At 36.5% G+C, this 24,311-nt stretch overlaps 1 protein-coding gene across 15 annotated transcripts in view; it reads right to left on the bottom strand.

Moving 5' to 3' along the window:
* Positions 1-24,311, bottom strand: part of XKR6 (XK related 6) — a 95,713-nt gene that overhangs the window by 29,854 nt on the left and 41,548 nt on the right. Inside the window, exon 3 of one of the 15 annotated variants that reach the window (XM_042935008.1) lies at positions 13,501-13,533. The exons of the other annotated variants lie outside the window; for them this stretch is intronic. The gene's annotated coding sequence lies outside the window, so the exon portion shown is untranslated. Of the gene's footprint in view, positions 1-13,500; positions 13,534-24,311 lie in introns of those variants that run through there. 15 annotated transcript variants of the gene reach the window in all.

Consider the following 24,311-nt stretch of genomic DNA (forward strand, 5'->3'; position numbering starts at 1 on the left):
AGCCCCACATCGGGCTCTGTGCTGACAGCTCAAAGCCTGGAGTCTGCTTTGGATTCTGTGTCTCCCTCTCTCTCTGCTCCTCCCCTGCTCATGCTCTGTCTCTCAAAAATAAATACACGTTGAAAAAAACCTTTTTTTTTAATAAAAAGGTTACACATATTTAGAGTCAAATGCGATATGTTACAATAGTTTAATTTTACCTGAATTTTAATTTATTCTAAATCTGTTAGTTTTGGATTTTGTATTTGTGTCTAATTTTTTAAATCAAGGTGAAAAGGAGGACAGGAAGATGAGACATAGAGAGGAATATTTTCTATCCACCCAAGTCAACTGTCTTAAAGGACGATCCTTTCCACTCTTCTGCCAGTTCACAATAAATGAGAAAACAATTCAATTGTCACTTTTAAAAATACTCACCTATTTAATATATAACAAGAGATAAAGGAAAGGGAAATTTGAGATAAAAAGCTCAAGTGTCAATTGGAATTCTCGGTTCTAAATTGCATGGGAAATCCCTGATCATATTCCTTATCAGATTTCTTACATACAAGGTCTGACAATAAAGTAGCAAAATTAATTCTTCAGAGCCACAGAAGAAGCAATGTTGTCATATATTCAGCACATATACTTTTAGAAAGACAAGGAAGTCCTTTTCAGTTCCAGAACAAGACCAGCATTTAACATTTAAGATAAAGTAAAACTACTGATGGCTGATTTATTTATCTATTTTCAGGTTGCTGTTAAAACTGTTCACTCTCAGTTTCCCATTTAACTTAAAAAAAAATTTTTTTTTAACATTTATTAATTTTTGAGAGAGAGCGAGAGACAGAGTGTAAACAGTGGAGGGGCGGAGACAAAGAATCTGAAACAGGCTCCAGGCTCCGAGCTGTCAACACAGAGCCCGACGTGGGGCTTGAACTCACAAACTGTGAGATCATGACCTGAGACAAAGTAGCTTGGTTAATCAACTGAGCCACCCTGGCTCCCTCCAGTTTTAACTTTTTAAAATGCTTCCAAACTGACATATTTTTCAATAAATAATTAAAACTCATTTCCTCTTCACTTTGTTATCAAGATCTGAGTTTGAAGTTTTTAAGTTTCCCAAAGAACAAGTTGGTTCAGCATCTGACCCTTGATTTCAGCTCAGGTCATGATCTCACCGTCGCTGGAGTCTGCTTAAGATTCTCTCCTTCTCCCTCTGCTCTGCTCACGCTCTCTCAAAAGTAAAACAGAATAGAATAGAATAAAATAAAAATAAAATAAATCTTTTAGTGACTTTATAATTGGTCTTCATTCCTACCTACCTGAGATCTGCTTCTGACCAAACTCTCCTCTGTGTACTCTGTCTACAAGTTGGTCACTGAGAACCTTGTACGTAACACTATATATCTCATTCTTCAGACTAAGGTACAGATTGTGGGCCTTCCATCAAAAGCCAAGGGACATCAGAGTCCAAGGGACTCCTCATGTGAGGAGTAACTTGGAAGTAAATGTGGAAGGGAGAAGTAAAGTTAGGGGGCCTTTATAAAGAACACTGGATCCACATATGTGCACACCTACTAGACTTGTCATGACACCAAAACCTCAGACCTCCTTCAGATTGCACTTTACTGCAGTGATGTCAACAGAAATCTTGTGGAAAAACACGTGTTCTCAAATAGTAAATTCTGTCGTCAAACTACCTGAATTCTGAGCACAAGACCAAGAAATGGTGTCATGATATCACACACAACGTAAGTGTCTCTGATTAAATAGGTATTTCCTGCTTCCCTAACTCCTCTACAATACTTTGTTTCATTTATTTTCAAGCACACCCTCTCTCTTGGCTTGTCTTCTTCAGCATGTGCCTCATTTCAAAGTGTCTTCCATCTTAGGGTGCCTGGGTGGCTCAGATGGTTTAAGTGTTCAACTCTTGATTTTGGCTCAGATCATGATCTTAGTTTGTGAGACAGAGCCCACTCTGTCAGTGTGGAGCCTGCTTGGGATTCTCTCCCTCTCTCTCTGCCCTTCCCCTTCTTGTGTGAGTATAGGTACACTCTCTCTCAAAATAAATAAACATTAAAAAAAAAAAAAGAAAGACAAAGTGTTTTCCATCTTAATTACAAACAAAAACAAAAACTAACCTCACAATGAATTTTGGTATCCCCAAAGCCCACAGGCGCTGGAGAGACATTCCTCAAAAAATATTCAGAAACTATCCATACTTCATGGGAAAGAAAGACAAGCAAATAAAAAGATCAACACTATACACAATTAAAACTACAACAAGAAAGTATTTTTCACCAACCAAACTAGCAAAAATTTAAAACTTTTTGTTGGTAAAGCTGTAAGAAATAGGCGCCTTCTAACATTGCTGATGAGAGTCCAAATTGACCGCCATTATGAAGGGCTATTTGCCAATATCTATCAAAATTGCACACATACATACATACTCTTGGACACAACCAGTAAACTTCTAGAAATTTATTCTACAGCTCTGCTTACATATGTGTGAAGACGAGATGTATATATGTGTGTGTATGCATGTGTGGCATACATATATGCACGGTATCACAGCAATGATGGCAAGAGTTTAAGAAATGTAATTGTTGGGGCGCCTGGGTGGCTCAGTGGGTTAAGCGTCGACTTCAGCTCAGGTCATGATCTTGTGCTTTGTGAGTTCAAGCCCTGCGTGGAGCTCTGTGCTGACAGTGCAGAGCCTGGAGCCTGCTTCCAATTCTGTGTCTCCCTCTCTCTCTGCTCTTCTCCCACTCATGCTCTGTCTCTCTCTCTCTCAAAAATGAATAAACATTAAAAAAATTTTAAAAAAGAAATGTGATTGTCTATTATAAAAGGTATAGTAGTAAGATACTATTTGTAATATATACAAATGTATGTGTGTGTGTATAAAAGGACAGGCAAACACTGGGTACCTCAAAGGGAAAAAGATGAAGGAAAGCTTTTTACTATATATCCTTGTTTACTTTTTAAATTTTATTCTGTTAAACCATTCAAAAATACTCTTAATATTAGCTTTAGTTAGGTCAAGAAATTTTACTACATTAATATTTCTCATACCTTCTATCTTATTATTTTTTTTTTAAACGTGATTTTAATTTTTTTTTTTTTTAACGTTTATTTATTTTTGAGATAGAGAGAGACAGAGCATGAATGGGGGAGGGTCAGAGAGAGGGAGACACAGAATCCGAAGCAGACCCCAGGCTCTGAGCTGTCAGCACAGAGCCTGACGCGGGGCTCGAACTCACAGACCGTGAGATCATGACCTGAGCCGAAGTCGGCTGCCCTACCAACTGAGCCACCCAGGCGCCCCCTATCTTATTTTTTTTAATACTAGTTCAAAAACCTAGGTTAACATTTCCTAAAAGACTTCGTATTTTCATTCCAATAAGTTCTTTTGTTTTGTTTTGTTTTATCCCTTTTGACTCCCAGTATCCATTTCTACTACCCACCCCCTCACCCCGCCAACACACACACCTCTAGCAACCACCAATCTGTTATCTGTGAGCTTGGTTGTAATGTTTAATTTATATTTCTTTTTTTTAGATTCCACATATAGCAGAGATCATATGGTATCTGTCTTTGTCTGTCTTAACTTATTTCACTTGGCATAATGCCTCAAGTTCCATCCATCTTGATGCAAATGACAAGTTCCAAATTTAATTTTTTGAGGAAAAACTCCATATTGTTTTCCACAGTGGCTGCACCAATTTACATTCCTATCAACAATGCACAAAGGTTGTTTTCTACACATCCTTGCCAGCATTTGTTATTCTCTTGACTAGTCAAACAGGTGTAAAATAACAAATCTCATTGTGGTTTTGATTTGCATTTCTCTAGGGATTAGTGATGTTGAGCATCTTTTCAAGTATGCGTTGGCCATCTGGATGTCTTCTTTGGAAAAACGTCTATTCAGATCTTTTGTCCACTTTTTAAATCGAACTGTTGTTTTGCTCTTCAGTTGTAGGAGTTCTTTATATATTTTGGATATTAGCCCCTTATCAGATATATGATTTGCAAATACTTTTTCCCATTCAGTTGGTTCCCTTTTTATTTTGTTGATGGTTTCCTTTGCTGTGCAGAAGCTTTTCAGTTTGATGTAGTCCCACTTGTTTATTTTTGTTTTTACTTTTGGTGTCAAGATTCAAAAACTTAAAGCCAAGACCCATGTCAAAGAGGTCTTGAATAAGGAGTTAATTTTCAAATATTAGTTTTAGTTAAATAATAAAATTTAACTATGTTTCTGAGGAATTTTCCCTTTCCATATCATAAATTTAAAAGAAAATTCAATGTCTTCCATTGTACCTTCTATTTGAACTACCTCTCTTTCTTATATCTTACTTACATCTTTCAAGTAAATTTCAATTCCTAAATCCACACACACATTTCCACACAGAAATCTAAAGAGGTATAATCTGGATTAAGAACTTGAAAGAAATAGGAGAGAGTAGTTGTACTCTTTGAGTAACAAACAGAGAAAGGCTGAGATCTCAAAGCTATAGAAAATGAAAGACAGTCCGTAAAATGAGATCACATAAATGCTCAATTCAATATAATGTCAAGTCTCTGGAATTCTGTTTTCATTGAAATTATAGCTACTAACAAGGATTACCACAACAAAAAAGAAATCTCCAGGAGAAAGAATCTCTGAAACCGAGTACTCAGTTACATAACTAGCATTATTTCCTAACACTGTTGATTCAATGAGCTCTATTTTCTCTACGTTCTACCTAGTAACAGTGAACCTTAAAATTCAAAACTGCTGTGCCCCAGGCACCTCCAGAGATTCTGGTTCAGGAGGTCTGAAGTGAGGTCCAAGAATCCGCATTTCTAACTAGCACCCAGGTGATGGGATGCTGCTAGTGCCAGGACCACACTTTGGAATGAAATGATCTTAATATAACCGAGTAATCTACTATGGACATCAGATATCTCGGAAATCGAAGTCTATGTATCACAGCCTCGGCTGGTGGTTCCAGAACTACTAAGAAACTCTCCTCTACAGTCTACAATAATTTCCTCTCATCTAAACCTCTGATTCAAGCCTCTGTCATACTTGCTGATAACCCAATATTCAACTTTTTCTTCATGCTTGGCAGACTTTGTTGTTGGTACTAGTCTCTGCCACTTACACTTCTCTCTGTCATGTGATGTGCAAGGAGAATAAAGGTCTTCCAATGGAAATGCCAGAAATAAATGCCCCAAGGACAGAAGTCTGCTGGAATCAGATTAAAGAGACTCAAGTTAAAAAGAAGGGTTAGATGTAAATTTACACATTTTTGAGATCAAATACCTCTGTAAGGAAAATGAGCAAAAGAAATTCATTTGACACCAAATGTTATAATGAAGGGAAATACTGAACTGTAAGTTATACTGCAAACATAAATATAATTGGCTTTAAAAATAAGCACACAAGGGAGAGGGTGCAAATGAGTACCAGGAATTGAAATTTAAATGCATATTTATTAAAATCTTTACAGCCTTTAGGCATCAGAATGAAGTACTATCATTACTGTGTAAGCAGCCAGGATCATATTTGGACAGATCTGTAAACATATGGTGCCAGCTTCATGCAGAGCACCTCTTTGTGAGGCAAGCTGGAGGTGGACTGGAGCGACAAATCATAACTCTGAACTCTGGACCTTAGCTCAGATCCTTGGGCCAAATGTGAGCATTCCCTTCCTGGGGAGGGGGCAAAAACTAAGGATTCCAACTTTCTCTCGGAAAGTACAAGGCTGAGAACAGACCCTGAGCTGGAGAGGAGTGGAGCTTCCCTTAAAATTCTCCAGGGAGATTTAAAGAGGAACAAATGTAATACATTACAGGCTAAGACTCGGCATAGGCCTGAGTTCTGGAAGAACTATGTACACAAGAATGGTCTGGCCTTTAATAGAAAAAGCATTACAAATAGGGAGGTAGCTGTGACACCCATTGCCCAAAACCCTCCCTGTCCTCAGTAGTCTGATTCCTTTTAAAACCAGTTATTTCCCAAGCTCAAAACATAACTAATTCTATGCCTTCTATTACATCATATACCTAATCAGATCATGTCATCTCCTATTTTAAAATCTAGTAACGACTTTCCTTCACTTATGGAATAAAGTCTGATTACTCTGACTTTCCCTATGTGGCCACTCATGACCTGGCGTCCTACCTTTTTGCCCTGAACTTCTTTCAAAAAAAACTTCATCCTCAAAGCACCTGTACTTCCCCCCAAAAGCATCCTTTAGGCTTATACCTCTGTACCTCCGTACACTCAACATTCAAACCGGCCAGGGAATTCTTCCTCTATGATGCCTTCCTCATCCACCACCCCAAGATGGCTCATGTGTGTCCCCAAGCAACCTCCCTGCACTTTTTTTCCCCAAATAGCTGAAGTACTTTATTTGTTTGCAATTAAGCTTGTTAACAATATATAATGGAATGGGCAAAAAAAAATGTTGCAGTTTTTGGTTAGATTTAAAAGTCAAAGATGTTCATTGATAAGGAATCTGTGAATAGGAGTATGGTGGAAATTTCTCCAAGCCATCTGCTCAGAACTGTCTCTGAATATTACCTTACTTTGGAAGGAACCAGCATACATTTGAATTAAACTCAGAAATTTTCAAACTAAACTCTAACTAATAAAACTATTCTATTCACACTAAAGCAATTTCAATAGAACTTTCCTTTCCAAAAACAATAAAGGAAAACAAGCCATTCTCAAAAATGTGGTCCTGAAGAAGTAACATGTGAAAAATAAATGTACACCTAACTTCCACCTCTTCAAAACAGGATGAAAGATCCTGATGAAAAGAAAGATATGGTTGTGGCAACCAGAAAGTTTTAAGGTCTTTCAAATTGTATAAAACGGACCTGCAAAAACGTTTAGTGTTCTCAGGATGCAAAGTTGGAGACGAAATGTGTTACCAAACCAGTTGCAAAAAGTGCACAGCAGCCATCTCTTGAGGTCAAACCTGGTACCCAGACATGCAAGAAAGCTTCAGGACACACAGCTTGTTGACCTTGTCCCATACTGTCGCATAACCTGCTCCTATGTGCATTTCACAAAAGATTCATATTGTTCTGCTTGTTTGGTCTTGAGGATTTGCTCATATTCCTGAATTTTATCTTCAGAGTCTTTTAAGAGACACTCACATATTATTCCAACTTGTTGGAGGGTAAATGTGGGCTGGTCCTTCCTTCTTCATCCTGGAGGAACCTGGAGAAGTAGGTGCTTTGGGTGCTGAGGAGTGAGGCTGACTCTCCAAAGCACCCCACGCTTCCTTCATAGAGCTTACCACAATGCATGTCATAGTTTGCTGGGATTATCCCCTGTCCTGCACCCTTCCCACCCCCAATACCTTAAGGGCCCTAACAAAAAGGATTTTTGTCTTATCTTTAGCCAACATTAGCAAAAATTAAAACACCTGAAACTATATTAAAAATATAAGTAAGGATGTACAAAAATGGGTAGCCTCAGACACTGCTGGACAATTTGGCAACAACTATTGTAAGTGAAAAAACTATACACCCAGTGACCCATTTCTGTATCCGAGGCACAAAGGCAGGCATTCGTGTGTGCTGCGTGACTGTGTGGAATAATATCCTAGCTAGTGTTTTCATTTATCAGATTTTTATGGAACCGAAACCCAGAATTTACACATGGAATATTTTAATATTTTTTGAAAAGAGGATACCATGGTCCTTTTAACTGTAAGTATGAATGTAAATTGGTACAATCTTTTATGAAGTCTATTCGAATATGCAGATCTTCCTCAGCTTACAATGGAGTTATTTCCTGATAAACTTCCTGTAAACTAAAAATATGGCTAAGTTGAAAATGCAAGTTATCTGCACAAAAACCACAAAAGGGGTGCCTGGCTGACTCAGTTGGTTAAGCATGTAACTCTGGATTTCGGTTCAGGTCATGACCTTATGGTTGGTAGGATTAAGCCTTGAGGATTAAGACAGGGGAGCCTGCTGGGGATTCTCTGTCCCATTCTCTCTGCCCCTCCCCCACTCATACTCTTGGAGGCTTGGGCCCACTCTCTGTGCCTCACAATAAGTAAATAAACATTACACACACACACACACACACACACACACACACACACACACACACACGGAGTGCAAGAGGGGAGAAAAAAACCCTAAACTAATCCTCACTTTAAGAGTTGGTGAAAAATAACTTCACATAAAAATGAGCAACAGAAAGCACTAAAATCAGATCCCAAAGTTATTATAAGAAAAAGAGATTAAACAGCAAATCCTCCACAGACAATGAAAGCACACCTAACTAATTAAAGCCAGATAAAAGATATTAAGATGATATAAGGCATGAAAGAATGTAAGTCAGAATTTTCTTTTAATTCAGAAAAGAGGGGATAAAACTCAAGGAAAAACAAAACACCAGTTTAGAAATGAACATTATAGGGGCACCTGGCTGGCTCAGTTGGAAGAGCATGTGATTCTTGATCTTGGGGTCATTGAGTTCAAGCCCCATGTTGGGTGTAGAGATCACTTAAAAATAAATAAATAATTTTTAAAAAATAAATGAACATTATTTTAGAAGACAAGAGCAAATAAACACAAACATGCTTTAAGAGAAACAGGGAAGATGAGAAATTTTTTAAATAAAAGAAAATGAAGAGATAAATAAAAATTAAGATACAATAGAAAATAACAAATATTAAAGATGGGTGAGGATACATAACACAGAAAACAGGAGTTGCTGACTAAAACAAGAAAGAAATAGAACCGAATACTGAAAACTATAATGCAAAAGACGTCTGCTTGAAAAAAATGCGAAGCTAAATACTGAAAGAACATACCACATATCTGAGACTACCAGCCCTGAATGACCAGCATCAGAGATATTCTAAAAAAAAAAAAACAACTATTACTTTTTTTTTTTCAAATCTTTTTAAAATGTTTATTTATTGCTGAGAGAAAGACAAGAGTGCAAGCAGGGGAGGGGCAGAGAGAGAGGGAGACACAGAATCTGAAGCAGGCTCCAGACTCTGAGCCATCAGCACAGAGCCTGATGCAGGGCTCAAACTCATGGACCATGAGATCATGACCTGAGCCAAAGTCAGATGCTTAACTGACTGAGTCACTGAGGCACCCCCCAAAATTATTAGACTTTAAAGAAAAAGTCCTTTGTACTTCTAGGCAAAAGAGCACATGACTTAATTATCATTGGACACTGCCAGCAATATTTTATACCAGAATAAAACAAATATATTTAAGATACTTACAAAAATGCAAGCCAAGAATTTTACATCCAGCAAAACTAACCTTCAAGTATCAAGGTGACACTATGTAAGAACCCTAGAAAAGTTGTTCTCAACTTCTGGGGAATCTATTAGAGAGCAAAACTAAAGCTTCAGAAAACTAAAATGATTACAAAGACATATAAAGACTGATACGAGTATAGCTAACTATATAGTTACTTGAAGAAGTAACATTAAGTGAGAGTTAAAGCTTTGTAATATACTGACACAGTACAACTATTAAAAACTTGAGGGAAAAAAACAATTGGAAGAATGGGGAAAGTATATGCAAAAAAAAAACCTATGTTCTATTTTGATTCCACAAGAGAAATAAAAGTCCTTATCTCCAGAGCCCTTTCTTGTTCATACACTAGAATATGGACAGCTAGGTTTCACAACAGAAATATGGGGGAAAACAAAAAAGAAAAAAAAAATAGTACTAGAAAAATGTCCCAAAACTAAAAATGACTTTCTTTGCTGAAAAGGCCACGAACCAGAACAAAGGATGAAAAGACCCATATTAAAGTACATTGGTATAAAATTTATTGGTAGAGGACATGATCATCTACAAAGAAAGTCCCATCAAATCTACCAAAAAAGTTATTAAAACTAATATATCAATACAAAATAATCAGCTGTATTTCTGTAAAGCAACAACGAACAATCAGCATTGAAATTAATAACAAAATACCTTTAACAATAGGGTCAGAAAATATGAAACACTCAGAGACAATTCTGACAAAAGATACAAGAACTTTACACTAAAACCTACAAAATAATGCTGAGAGAAATTAAAGACCCCTAAAGGAGGGGAGATATGCCATGTTCATGGATCAAAAGGTTCAATACTGTTAAGATTTCAATTCTTCCCAAACTGATCTAGAAATTCAATACAATCCCAATAAAAATCCTCACACACTGTTGTGAAGAAATTTACAAACTGACTCTAAAATGCATATGAAAATGTAAAGAACCAAGAAGAGCCAAAACAACTTTGAAAAGGAAGAACTTTTCCTTTGAAGACTTACAATGCATGACCTTCAGGACTCATTTTAAAAGTTATAGTAATCATAACTATACTGGAATTAAAATTTTTTTAAAAGTTACAGTAATCAAGACAGTGTGGTATTGGCCTGAAGATACACAAAAAGATCCATGGAACAGAACACAGCTCAGAAACAGACTCATACTTTTATGGTCAACTGATGTTTAACAAAGGTGCAAAGAAAGTCACTAAAGAAAGAATAACCTTTTTCAACAAATGGTACTAGAACAACTGGATATTGAGATATGGGGAAAAAAAGAACTGATCAATACTTCATATCATATACAAAAAGTAACTGAAAAATGGACCATAGACCTAGACGTAAAACCAAAAGCTATAAAATTTTTAGAAGAAAACAAAGGAGAAAATCTTTGGTGTTCTTGGGTTTGGCAAAGACACCAAGTGGTGCCTGGGTGGCCCAGTCAGTTATTATGCATCCAACTCCTGATTTTGGCTCAGATGGTGATCTCACCATCACTATTCAAGTCCACGTTGGGCTCTGTGCTGTAAGCACAGAGCCTGCTTGGGATTCTCTCTCTCCCGCTCTCTCTGCCCCTCCCATGCCTGCATGCTCCCCCTCTCTCTCAAAATAAATAAACTTTAAAAGTAAAATAAGATACCAAGAGTACAATCTATTAAAGAAAAAGTTAATAAAATGGACTTAAAATGAAAAACTTTCACTCATTAGAAGATTGAAAATACAAGCCAGAGACTGGGAGAAAGTATTTTTCAAAGCGTGTACCCGATAAAGACCTTGCATCCAAAATAAAGATATCTCAATACTTACTAGTAAGAAACCAAACCCCAAATCTTCTTTGCCAAAGAAGATACATGGATGGCAATAAGCACATGAAAATACGCTCAACATCATCAGAGAAATACAAATTGAAACCGCAATGAGACACCATTATACATCTATTAGAAAGGCTAAATTATACAACTACAACTGATCATAACAAGTGCTATGGGCTTAAGTGCCCCCCCAAACTATTATTGAAACCCTAATTCCCCAGTATCTCAGAATGTGGCCATTATTTGGAGATACGGCCTTTCAAGAGATGGTTAAGTTAAAATGAGGTTAGTGTGAGTCCTAACTCAATCTGACTGGTGTCCTTCTAAGAAGAGGAAATTTGAACATAAGAAAAGAGCATGTGAAGAGGCAGCAAGAGAACAGCCATCTACAAGCCAAGGAGAAAAGGCTCAGAGAAATCAACCCTGCCAGCACCTTGATCGCACGCTCCGGATCTATAAATAAATAAATCCCTATTGTTTAAACCACCCAGTTTGTGGTATTTTGTTAGGGCAGTCCTAGCAAACAGATACAGCAAAGGTATAAAGCAACTATAATTCTCATTCTGCTGATGGAAATGCCAAATGGTATAACCAACTTGGAAAACAGGAACAGTGTCTTAAAACTTTAAATATATACTTATCATACGATCTAGCCATTCCACTCTTAGGGATTTATCCAAAAGCAAAGAAAAAAATATGCATGTCCACACAAAGACTAGACACAAATGTTTATAGCATTTTTATGTATAATAGCGCCGAACAGGAAAAAACCCAAGTATCCATTAACAGATGAATGGATAAGATAGTGTTTCCATACAATGGAATACTTCTGGGCAATAGAAAGGAAGGAACACAACACACAAAGGAATACACACAACATAGATGACTCTGAAAATAATTATGCTGAGTAAAAGAAACCAACAGGAAAAAAAAATAGCGTATAATTTCATTAAAATAAAATTCTACAAAAGGTAAACTATAGTGAAAGACAGCAATTCAGGGGTTACCTGAGGACAGGGAGGAAAACAATGTGGAGTGATAAAGATGCACAAGAAAACTTTGGGGGGTAATGGATATTTTGGTTTTCTTGATTGTGGATCTCACGGTAGGGATATGTATTTCAAAACATTATCAAATTAAACACTTCAAATGTGTGTAGTTTTCTGTAAGTCAACTGTATTTCAACAAAACTGTTAAAAAATTTAAATAGCAAACATTTGAAACTACCAAGGAGAAAATGGCATAATATTCTGATAAATTTCTTTCAGGCCTTGACGGAGGAGGTAAAAAACTAAGAATACAGAAAATATTAAGTTGGAACATACAAGGGCATACTCACGCATCCAACTCTGTATCATGAAAAGAGAATTATGCTCTTATTAAAGAATTCACAACACTACACAAAAAGTGAACACACATGGGACTAGTAGAGAACATCTTAACAAAACATAGTCTAATCATATACAATAAAGCCAGAGATTTAGGACAACAAAACACTAACAACAGCCCAAAATTCACTAATCTGAGAATTTAAAATACTCTCTCATAAATATTAGGCTAAAGGGGAAATCAAAGGTATAATTATAGATTATCCAGGAAATTATAATTAAAATGAAAACCATGTCAAAAATCTGTGGGCCATTACCCTATCTGTTAATCTGAGAAAGCTCGAAGTTTAAATATCTATGTTACTAAGAATAAAAACAAATTAATACGCATATAAAACAAAGAATTCAGAGAAAGAATAACATGAATCTACAAAATCAGAGAAGAGGAATTAATAACAATATCAACTGAAGTCCACATAGGAAAAGAACAAAGACTGTATTTCTGATTAAAATTCAATATAATGTATAAATCACTAATCAGCTACTCAAAATCTAAAGAGAAACTATAAATATCGAAACTGAAATTAGAAAAAAATAAGAAAGCAAAAAGAATTATAGGAGACTATTTTCTTAACTCAATGTTCATAAATCTGAGAATAAGGTCCAATGAATAAACAGCAAAATTGACTCATGGAACAGTAAACCTAAATAGGTAATATAATGCTTTGTATGGAACTGAGAAAGCAAAAAGCTACAGTCCAAAAATCAAGTCCAGATTTTTCATTTGTGACCTTTTATACAATCAAAGAGTAGGCTGTTCTGATGCTATTCAAATTGTTCCTGCAAACAGATAAAAGAAAATTTGTCAACTCCTTTTAGAAAGAAGAGTAATAATGAAATGCATAAACACACACATACGAAAAAGACATGTTAATTTCATGTATGAAAACAGGAATACCCGATATCCAATAGAAAGAACACAGCAAAACTTTAAAAGAAATAATACACTTTTATCAGGATTTTCATACCAATTAGAAGATTAAAAAGAAGAATATATACTCACACTTTCACAAGCATAAAACAATGAAGTATCCACTTAGTAAGAAATGTGAATGATCTACAAAACAAACCATATAACTCAACTGGGGGACATAAAAGAAATCCTAAATTAATTGAAAACTCATGTCTTATTCTGAATTGGAAGACTCTAAATAATACAAGTTGCTAATTCACATCAATGTAACTTATAAATCAATAAAATTATAAGTAAAAACCCCAGCATATTTATTTTATAAACTTCAAAATAATCCTAAAGGTCAAATGGATGAATAAATAACCAGGACTGACCAGAAAATTCTGAATTAAAAAAAGGACCAGATATCAAATGAAACATATAGATTATACTAATATGGTTTGGAGTTTTACACACCCAATAGAATGGGAAAATAAAATAGCAGATATTAGCAAGGATGTGAAGCAAACAGCTACTGGGAGTGCAAACTGACACAGCCACTTTATAGAAATGTTTGTCAGTATCTACTAAAACTGATCATAATATGCAGAGAGAACAAGAAGAAAGAAAATGCCAAATAAAAACAGTAAAGAATAGGGGCGCCTGGGTGGCTCAGTCGGTGAAGCGGCCGACTTCGGCTCAGGTCATGACCTCACGGCCCATGAGTTCGAGCCCCACGTCAGGCTCTGTGCTGACAGCTCGGAGCCTGGAGCCTGTTTCAGATTCTGTGTCTCCCTCTCTCTGACCCTCCCCCGTTCATGCTCTGTCTCTCTCTGTCTCAAAAATAAATAAACGTTAAAAAAAATTTTTTTTAAAAACAGTAAAGAATAACATAACAGAGAACTAAACCAAACATTAATATTAAAATGGGCCAAAGACATATTAAAACAAACAAAATTATAACATAGCAATGTAATTCCAAACAGAAGTGTATATACATGTTCATCAGAAGACAAACGCAAGCATGTTTATATTACAGCAGCATTATTCTTAATATCCAAAAAGTAGGACAACCCAAATGCCCATCAATATTAGTACAGGTAAGTGAACTAACTGTATATTCGGTCAATGGAACACCATACAGCAAGGAAAAAGAACAGTCTACAACTAGCAGACACAACAACATGGTTGAATCTCAAAAACAATGTTGAATTAAAGAAGTCTGACACCAGGGGCACCTGGGTGGCTCAGTCGGTTGAGTGTCCAACTTCGGCTCAGGTCATGATCTCCCAGTTCATGAGTTCGAGCCCTGCATCAGGCTCTGTGCTGACAGTTCAGAGCCTGGAGCCTGCTTTGGATTCTGTGTCTCCCTCTCTCTCTGCCCTCCCCCGTTCACACTCAGTCTCTCTCTCAAAAATAAACATTAAAAAATAATAATAAAATAAAATAAGTCAGACACCAAAGCATCTACATAATTCTGTATGATACCACTCATAAAATTCAAACATAGGTAAAAACTCATCAATGGTGTTAGTGTTTACCACTGGGGGGAGAGTGGGGGGGGGGGCAGGGCGGAATAGTTTTAGTGCCTAAAGAGTCAGTCACCAAGGGTATTTCTGTGGATATGGTTTCTTGACCTTGGTGCTGGTCACATGGGAGTATTCGCTTTGCGAAAATTCACCAAAAAGACACAAACTAAGGACTACAAATTAATAAACATGTTTTGGTTATCAGACTAAAAAACTGAAAATACTTCCCTGAAGGAAATACAAATTAGTAGCCACTTTGAGTCTTTTTTTATGTTTGCATTCTGAAATCCAGAAATATTTATCCTACTAGATACTAACACAAGTACAAAAGGTAAATAAACATACCACCAATGTCACTGAAGAACTATTTGTACTTCTATGTATACTCTCTGTATTCATTAAAAAACTAGAAATCAACTAAATATTTTCACTAAGAAACGATATTAACAAATCACGGCACAATGGAAAGGGCCACCCAGTGGATTTCTATGTATATATTTAACATTAGCAGAACTATATATACAGATATACAAAGGCATGCAAGATGTTAACTAAAAATGCCAAATTATAAAATAATATATATGGTATACTCCCATTTTTATAAAAGTGAATAAAAATAATGTTTATTCAATAAACTTTTAATAGTGGTTATGTCTGTGAGGGTGAAATTGTGAGGAATCTCTACATTTCATATTCAGAATGGTTTCCTGGCTTGAAATAGCATGTATCATGCTTTTATAATCTGAAAAACTATATAAAAAATTAATGAGATGATAATATTTCAAAAATGCCTATGCTTTAAATCTCCTTTAAAAACCTATTGTTGTGTTATCCTTTATGCAAAACCCTCTAGAAAACACAAGGTGAAAGCAATTTTAATAGATAAACTTCCTTCTCCACCTTTACCCTCCAGTTTGGGTTACTTTCCCTCTGATTCCCACCTCATTTCCTAAATTGCAATATTATCTCTCTGAAAAAAAAGGAGCTGAACATAATGATCAGTTAAAATTCCTTCCAATCTTGAAATCCTTTATTTTTTCCCTTCCCTTTTTTTCTACCTCCTTTAGCCATAATAACGATGTGTGCTGTTCCACTATATTCACTGAGTTTTATTTTCTCTTTCCTTAATTTAAAATTATGTTAGAATTTCTCCCAAGATAAAAAGAAACCCAAACTAATTTGCTTCATATAAATTCTTTGTGGGGTGCCTGGGTGGCTCAGTTGGTTAGGCATCCGACTTCAGCTAAGGTCATGATCTCACGGTTCGGGAATTGGAGCCCTGCGTCAGGGTCTGTGCTGACAGCTCAGAGCCTAAACCCTGCTTTGGATTCTGTGTCTCCCTCTCTCTCTGCCCCTCACCTACTCACACACCCTCTCTCTCTCTCTCAAAAATAAACATTAAAAAAATTAAAAATTAGTAAATAAATAGAGACATAAAGACATAAATAAATAAATTCTATGTGAATAGCCCTGAAAAAGCATTCCTTAATCTCTCTGGGATTTTCTTCCAGTTCCTCTGTTTTTTCCCCAAATGATATAAATATTCATTGGCTATTCAGAAAACAACATTTTTGTCCCAAAAGGTACCTTCCAAGGTGAAAGTTTCTACTGTTAAAAGTAAAGTAAACAAAAGTAAGGAAAAGTGCCTGGCTGGCTCAGTCTGATACAGCATGTGACTCAATCTCAAGGTCATGAGTTTAAACCCAATGTTGGGCATGGAGTCTACTTACAATTAAAATAAACAAACAAGCAAATAAAAATAAGCAACACTGAAATTGTCTTGAATTTTCTCTCCTAATTTTATTTTAAACCACTATGCCTACTGGACTTACACACCTAAGTGATCTTATACTAATTTAAAAAATCACACACTAATACACTTGGCAAACGTATATATGAAAAGCCACAATTCAAAATATTTATATTTATCTTTGAAAGGTATTTTGTAGGACTGCAGTAGGTAATCCTGTAAGAGCAAAGAACATGAACATAGTTTACTATTTCATCTATCCGTATGGCAAGACTTTAACTTTGTTCATGAATAACAAGGGAAGAATGTAACAGAATTCCACCCATGTAAACACAATGTACCATTTCCTAAAATTTCATGTTAAAAACTACAGCGTTAATAGCAAAAGAAGTAAAGCAGCTAGAAAGCATGATGACTTCAGATCAAACTGAGTTCTAGTTTCAGAAAATGTACACCCAAGATCCATTTGATAATCTCTCAGCAAGTATTTTATTTACATTTTTCTCAATCTTTTTCAACTTATCAATTCACATTCCCTTTTGCTTCACATTTTCTCCCACTTTAAAAATATCATAAATCTGTCTTCAAAAGTTCCAAACAACTCCCACCAGCAAGAGAAATAATTAATAAACTTGTACTAATGTTGTGATTTTGGCTCTACAAGAAGCAATGGCATCATTCTCATAACTGACTGGGAAGAAGATTATAGGTCCTGTTCAATAGATTATTAAACTGAAGGTTGAATGCCACTTAGAGACAAGAAGATCACAGGAGAATGACAACGGTAAACATACTTATTAACAAACTACATTAAAAAGAGGCTTTTTTTAGTTCCCAATTTACATTAAGAGCATACATATAAACTTTTGCTAAAGTACACAGAATTCAAATGATACTTGATGAAAATGTCCCTGCTAGCAGTAAGGGCAGTTAAAACACTGGAATAAATCAGTGGCATCAGGGGTGTGATACTAGTTGGGGGGGAGGGGTCTTTCTGAAGACATTAAGTAACAGCATGGTTCCCTGCACTGTCTACAATGGTCCTCTCTGAAATATTCGGGACAATATCCTCAGCTCTGACTCCATAAAATACCTAGGCATATTCTGGCCTCATCTATACCACTCAAGGTGTAACACGTTTTTTAAAGCCAGACTAATATTAATTTTTTAAACTTTGAATCTAGATATATAAATTGTGGGAAGGACAGATGGAGAAATGGAAGGAGGATGGGAGAGATGGAGAGAAGAAAGGAGGGAGGAAAAGTCAATGTACTCTACCACTTAAGAATGACTGGTCACTACCAGGATAAGATTTCTGGCACCTGAAGAACTTCAATTTGAACTTTTTTCCTAATAAAGTATACACGTGACCAAAGGTTTTCATTCTCTGTTCTAACATTAGTAACACCAATCTGTTTTATTTCACTAATCTTTGCTTTCCAAAACAAATGAATAGAATTAAGTTAGTGGCCCAAAGAACTAAGCCAGAACAGAAAGTCAAGAAATGACAATTTGATCCTTAACTTGCTTTTAAACAGAATACAGCTGACCTTTGAATTTCACCTGTATGCAGGATTTTTTTTTTATATAAATACAGCACGGAACTGTAAATGTATTTTCTGTCCCTCATGATTTTCTTAACATTCGCTTTATTTTATTGTAAGAAGACAGTATATCATACATATAACATACAAAAGATGTGTTAATCAACTGTTTATGTGATCAGTGAGGCTTCCAGTCAACAATAGACTATTAGTACTTAAGCTTTCGGGACTCAAAAGTTATACACAGATTTTCTACTGCACAGAAATTGGCACCCCTAACCCCCATGCTGTCCAGGGGTCAACTGTATTTCTTTTCTAGTTAATCCTTTTAACTGCTATAAACAAATTTAAATGTAATTAGAATTGAGTTCATTGAGTCACAATTTCCAATGATGAGAAATTTCCTAAGCAGTCTTAAGCGAACCTTGTACTTTCCATAATGCAGCAAAGATATTACTGGGTCACTAGGGCTTGAGAACAGCACAAATTCTAGCTGACAGATTTGTCAGATGATAAGTTATGTACTGATACATAGATGAATAGCCAAATGGTTTGGCATTATTCTGATCTTAACATCAACAGAGTAATACTAACAAAATTTTGCTATTTGGAAGAATTTTTTAATTATCAATTTTTAAATTAAAATTAGAGTACAGTTAGATTACCCTGTGTTATCCATTGAATTATAACTGCCAACATTCACACTTAAACTCAATGAAGAAACTGAACCTGTATAAAAATAACCATCATCAAAGCTAACGAAAGATACATGAAGATAATGAACAACTGAGTTCAATATTAATTTATTCCTTTAGATCAATGCTCTCAATTGACCCAAATAAACCAATTCACTAGGTCAGCAGATAGCATGAAGAAACTATGAAATATGACATAACTCATGCATGTAGCATGCATAATACAGCAAAAACTTCTGAAAGTATTATCAGTTTTAATGAGCTGAATAATTTTAGGTCCAGAAACTCTACTACTGTTGCTATTCAGAAATAATTTAAAACATCTAAATATAGTTTGGATCACTTTGATAATATTATGAGAGAAGAATCAATATAAAGGTATTAGTATCAGTTAAGTTGGCCTTTTGTTCATTCAAAGTCCTCACATGGCATTATTATAAGGTACAACAGATTTCTTTTTTCAAGTATCTGAAACACAAGAAATGATTTGCTTTTAATAAACCTCAACATATCATCAATATCAGACTAGTTTTTGAGATGACTTCTTTGATGGTAGTGGTGGGAACCACCTAATTCTCATGATGGACAACTGGCTTTCAGTAATGCCAACTCCATCCTTAAGAGCAATAAATCCTATTGCTTCTTTCCTTCAAAATATTCCCAGACTGAAACCACTTTTATTTAATGCTTATTTATCTTGAGAGAGAGAGAGAGAGAGAGAGAGAACGAACACACGCAGGAGAGAGGCAGAGTGAGGGGAATGAGAGGATTGGAAGTAGGCTCTGCACTGTCAGAGGAGAGCCAGATGCAGGGCTTGAACTCATGAACCATGAGATCATGACTTGAGCCGACATCGGACGCTTAACCAACTAAGCCAACCAGGTACCCCAGAATTAATGATGAAACCACTTCTTATTACCTTACCCTTACCACTATCATGTTGACTTAAGCACATTTCCTCTGGACTACTGCAAACAGTCCTTTTAATTGGTCTTTTTGTTTCTACCCTTGCCCCTACTCAAGACCAATCTCAACATAAAACTCAAGACAATCCTGTTAAAATATAAGTGTGTAGTAAAGTTGGTCTTGCCCAAAAAGAGGTCTAGCCACTGCCTAGGCTTTCGGGAGGTAATCTAAGTCATATCTGACAGAAGTGACCTTGTTTAGGGAAGGGGCTGGTCATACCCCATCTTAGCATAGGAATGGCCATACCCAACAGTCTTAGGATGGGGACTAGCCATGTCAGAAAGACCAATTTAGTATGGGGGCTTCAGGTCACACACAACCAACAGACATGGAGAGTGAGTTCAACTCCATGGGCAATCAAACAATCATGCCTATGTAATGAAGCCCCATTAAAAACTCTGGAAACCAAAGCTTGAGTGAGTTCCCTGGTTAGTAATACTCCATGCAAAGGGTTACACATCATGTACACACTGATACCAAGAGGGTAACCATTCTGGCTCCAAGGGAGAAGAGAACAGAAGCTACACATTTAGAATTCTCCCAGGCCCTGCCCTAGGATTAGCCCTAGGAGTCTCTTCCTTTGGCTAATTTTGATCTGTATTCTCTTTCTGTAATAAGCAGAACTGTAAGAATAACAGCTCTCAGTGAGTTCTGTGAGTACTTGCAAATTATTGAACCTTAGGGTGATTTGGGCAACCCCCCTGAACTTGCAGCTGGCATCAGGGGTAAAGACAGTGCTGGGGCCTGCACCCACAAACCTGCAGTTTGGTTAACTCCAGGAAGATATCAGAGTGTTTTTATAGTTTTCTTACAAATTAATAGAGTTTTTAGCATACTTGTAATCTTTTGGTTTTTTTTTTCTGTTGGTTCCTTGTCTGCCTCTAAATATGGTGGTCTACCCTCTCATTCTTCAGGAGAAAACAAAAGTACCCTTCCCTCCATTCTCTTTTCTCTCTGCCGCTGCTTCAATCCTCTTCAAATATTCTCAGTAGCCCACCCTCACTTTATGGACTCAAAACTGAATTGTAAGATTTTCACATCATATTCTCTTAAGTCTGTGATGTAAAGTTTCTACTTCCCCTGGAAAAGAAAGACAAATAGAGAATACAAAAGATTTTCTACAAGCACAGCCTCATATTTATTTGAGCTTCATTAGGGATAAAAACAGTAAGAATCTTCTGGCAAGGCCCATGGTTTCAACCTGAGGCCCCGAACCAGTGGCACCTGCTTCTCTAGTCTTGAGATGCCGTACTCTCCAGAACTGTATACATTTTACAAGCTTACTTTATTACGCAAAAAGAGTACTCTTGGGGCTCCTGGGTGGTTCAGTTGGATAAGTGTCTAACTCTTGGGTTTCGGCTCAGGTCATGATTTCATGGTTCAAGGGACTGAGCCCTGCACTGGGCTCTGTGCTGACATCATGGAGCCTGCTTGGCTCTTCTCTCCTCTCTGCCCCTCCTCCCACTCTCTCTCTCAAAATAAATAAACATTTTTTATAATTAAAAAAACAAAGTAGTCCTCTCAGCTTGGTTATGGTCATCACTGTCTTGTCTTGCTTCAGGCTTCCAAATGTTAAACAGCATTATTTAACATTTGGGCACACTGAATTCCCTGCCTTACTAGTTAATTAAGGGTCAAGTGTTCCAGAGTGCTAATCGAATATGTTTAACACTGTGTTTTTGTATCGCTATAACCAAAGACTTTATAATTTGAATATTAGTTTCATTTTATAAAATAAACACAGGATACCCCCCCAAAAGAAAAAAATTATTAAGATTTCACAGTAGTTGTGCATTATCTTCAGGATATGGATCCTTAAATGAAATTTGAAAACTGCAAGGCTTTACACCCAGGCATATGCGGTCTGTTTAATACACATTCGTAGTTTTCACCTCACTCCTTCAGTGGTCTTTCAGAATGTGGAGTTTAACACCGAATTGTCAGAAAGCACCCATCACCAGCCCTTGCAGAGACTACTACTGAAGGCTAACTGGCCTTCCTGCATTTGCTCAACTCTTCCACCCATTTCCCACTCTGCCTCACACCACTATACTCTGCTGCAGATTGATCTTACTCAAAATGCAAATCTGATCTCCCATCAATGGCTTTCTGGAGCCTTCAGGAGAGTCAAAATCCTTATAAGACTCTCACGACATGGCCCTTGCCGCCACGTGCTGCTCTCCCCTGCATGTGTATACTTCAGCCTCCAGGGTCAGCTTGCACAGGACCCCCATCCTCCCCAGACCCTACTCCCTCCCTCGGAACCATTCCCTCTGCGCCATACATCCTTCCCTCACCCTTCTCCCAGATTCTACTCACCCCTGGTTGCAGATTTCATGTTACCAAAGAGATCTTTGCTGATGCCTTCCCACAAACGAGGAAAGTGCCTTCACAGGCTCACATCAGCCACCCTAACCTTCTGCAGCACTAAGCACACCTATTCCATTCGTCTCACTAGACTGGAAGCTTGAGGACAGGATCCAAGTCTTTCTTACTCACTGCTACATCCAGCCATGCTTTGCACATTTTTGCTGAATGAACGAATGAGTCCAGAAGCATAAAAGATACTGACTTTAAAGGTTTCAAAGTCAATTGTTAGTGCAAATAATGTAATTTTATTAAAATTTCTTTTCAAAAATCCATCACAAAAGGAAAATGCTTTAAAGTGAAAGTTGTTTATTTACCATTACAATACTAGGTGGTTTTTCAACAATAAAACTTCAGTACACACTTTTTAATTATTTAAAGAGCATATGTTTTCTAAGGATTTAGAGCAGAAAGAATATAAATGCAAGATTACTGGCTGCCTAATGAAGTTTCATTTTAAATTAATTTCCAAAGTCAATTAATACCATGCCCAAAGGGCATTTTATTAAAACCACAACCAAAAACCTTTTGTTAAGCATAGGGTCAAATCTATGTTCAAACATGTGCTAAATTTTAATGCTTTATTTAGGAATAATTTCCTTCCTAAGAGGTTCAATTCCTTTATAAATAGAATCTATCAGATTAGAAACCAGCGATTAACATTGTGGCCTAAGTTAAAAGAAAAGGAAGAAAAGAGGTCACCATAAAAATTAGTCTTCTTCATAGCTCAGAGTTAAAATTATCTAAGAGGAAAAGAAAAATATCAAGTAAGGATTCTCTAGTGCAGAAACAGCTGAATTCACTCCTAATTGAGAAACACTATTTAGAACAAGATAAACTACCGCCAATCATAACCTCATTTTCTCCAGCACCGTAAAAAAACAAACAAACAAACAAACAAACAAACAGGAAGATAGAGTGACTGCTCTGGCCAAAGGCTGAAGCCCAAAGCATGAGAAAGAACTGGAGAATTTCACATATTTATTTTTGATCCTTTTATATATCTGTCCTGTATCCTAATTATTTCAACCAAGTTCACAAAGGGTATGGACTCTCTGACACTTTCTCTATCACCAGAATTTAGCAAAGACCTTAAATATATTAATACAAGAGATTAAATAAGCATATTGAATACAGTAAGATGGAAGGTCAGGTCACAGCCTGAACTTACCTATAAGTCAAATGTTATGTCAGATATGATATGTAAGACCGTTCTAAATAAAATGTACAAAAGCAATTAAGTACAAGTTAGATTAATTCCTAATGCAAACTATCTATTCTGTGTTAGTTCAACCCTTCCTCCCTTTCAGGAGCGTCATTTCAATTATCACTTTCCTTCTCTACTGGCTCCTTCCTTTCATTTGAACACACTCAAGTCTCTCCCAACTCAAAACAAACTCCTATGGATGCCACAATCTCTTCTAGCTGTCTCCTTCACCAAGCCCCTTCATATCCATGCTTCTTGAGAAAGAGGTGTATGTTTCTTCACATCCTAGTCACTCCTTAGCTCATACATGCATGATGCATGTAAATTACTGAGTCACAAAACTAAAGATGAAAATAATCTGTGTACAAAACCATTATATACTCATTTAAACATTTCAAAATTTATCAGCTGAGAAACTTATCCAAGGCTCTCTCCGTTCTATACCTTCTCCTACCTCTCCACCAATTTTATATCCAAGCCATCTGCCACTTCATCTATACCGTGCAAGATCTAGCTCCTCCAGCATGCATTTTTGCACAGGTCTTTGTTGGTTGTGTTCCTTCTGCTTAGAATGCTTTTCCAACCTCTTGTTGATTTAACTCTTTCTCATTCTTCAATGCCAAATTCAAATTGTAGCTGCTCTCTGTAGCTTTCCCTACACCCAAAGTAAAGCTACTCCCGTAACTGTTTTCCCATAATACTTTACTCAAATTTCCCTGACTGCACACAACACATCCTATTCTATTGTTTTTAACTTGCCTGTCTCCTCAGCTGTTCTAAATTACTAGTAGACAGTGTCTTAATTCAAGTTCTAAGAGTTTCAAAGATCTGTGAAACCCCTAAAATTAGAAGCAAAATTCTGTGTATCTTATGTTTTTTGGAGAG

This window comes from Panthera leo, chromosome B1, assembly GCF_018350215.1.
Source record: "Panthera leo isolate Ple1 chromosome B1, P.leo_Ple1_pat1.1, whole genome shotgun sequence".
NCBI classification, from domain to species: domain Eukaryota; kingdom Metazoa; phylum Chordata; class Mammalia; order Carnivora; family Felidae; genus Panthera; species Panthera leo.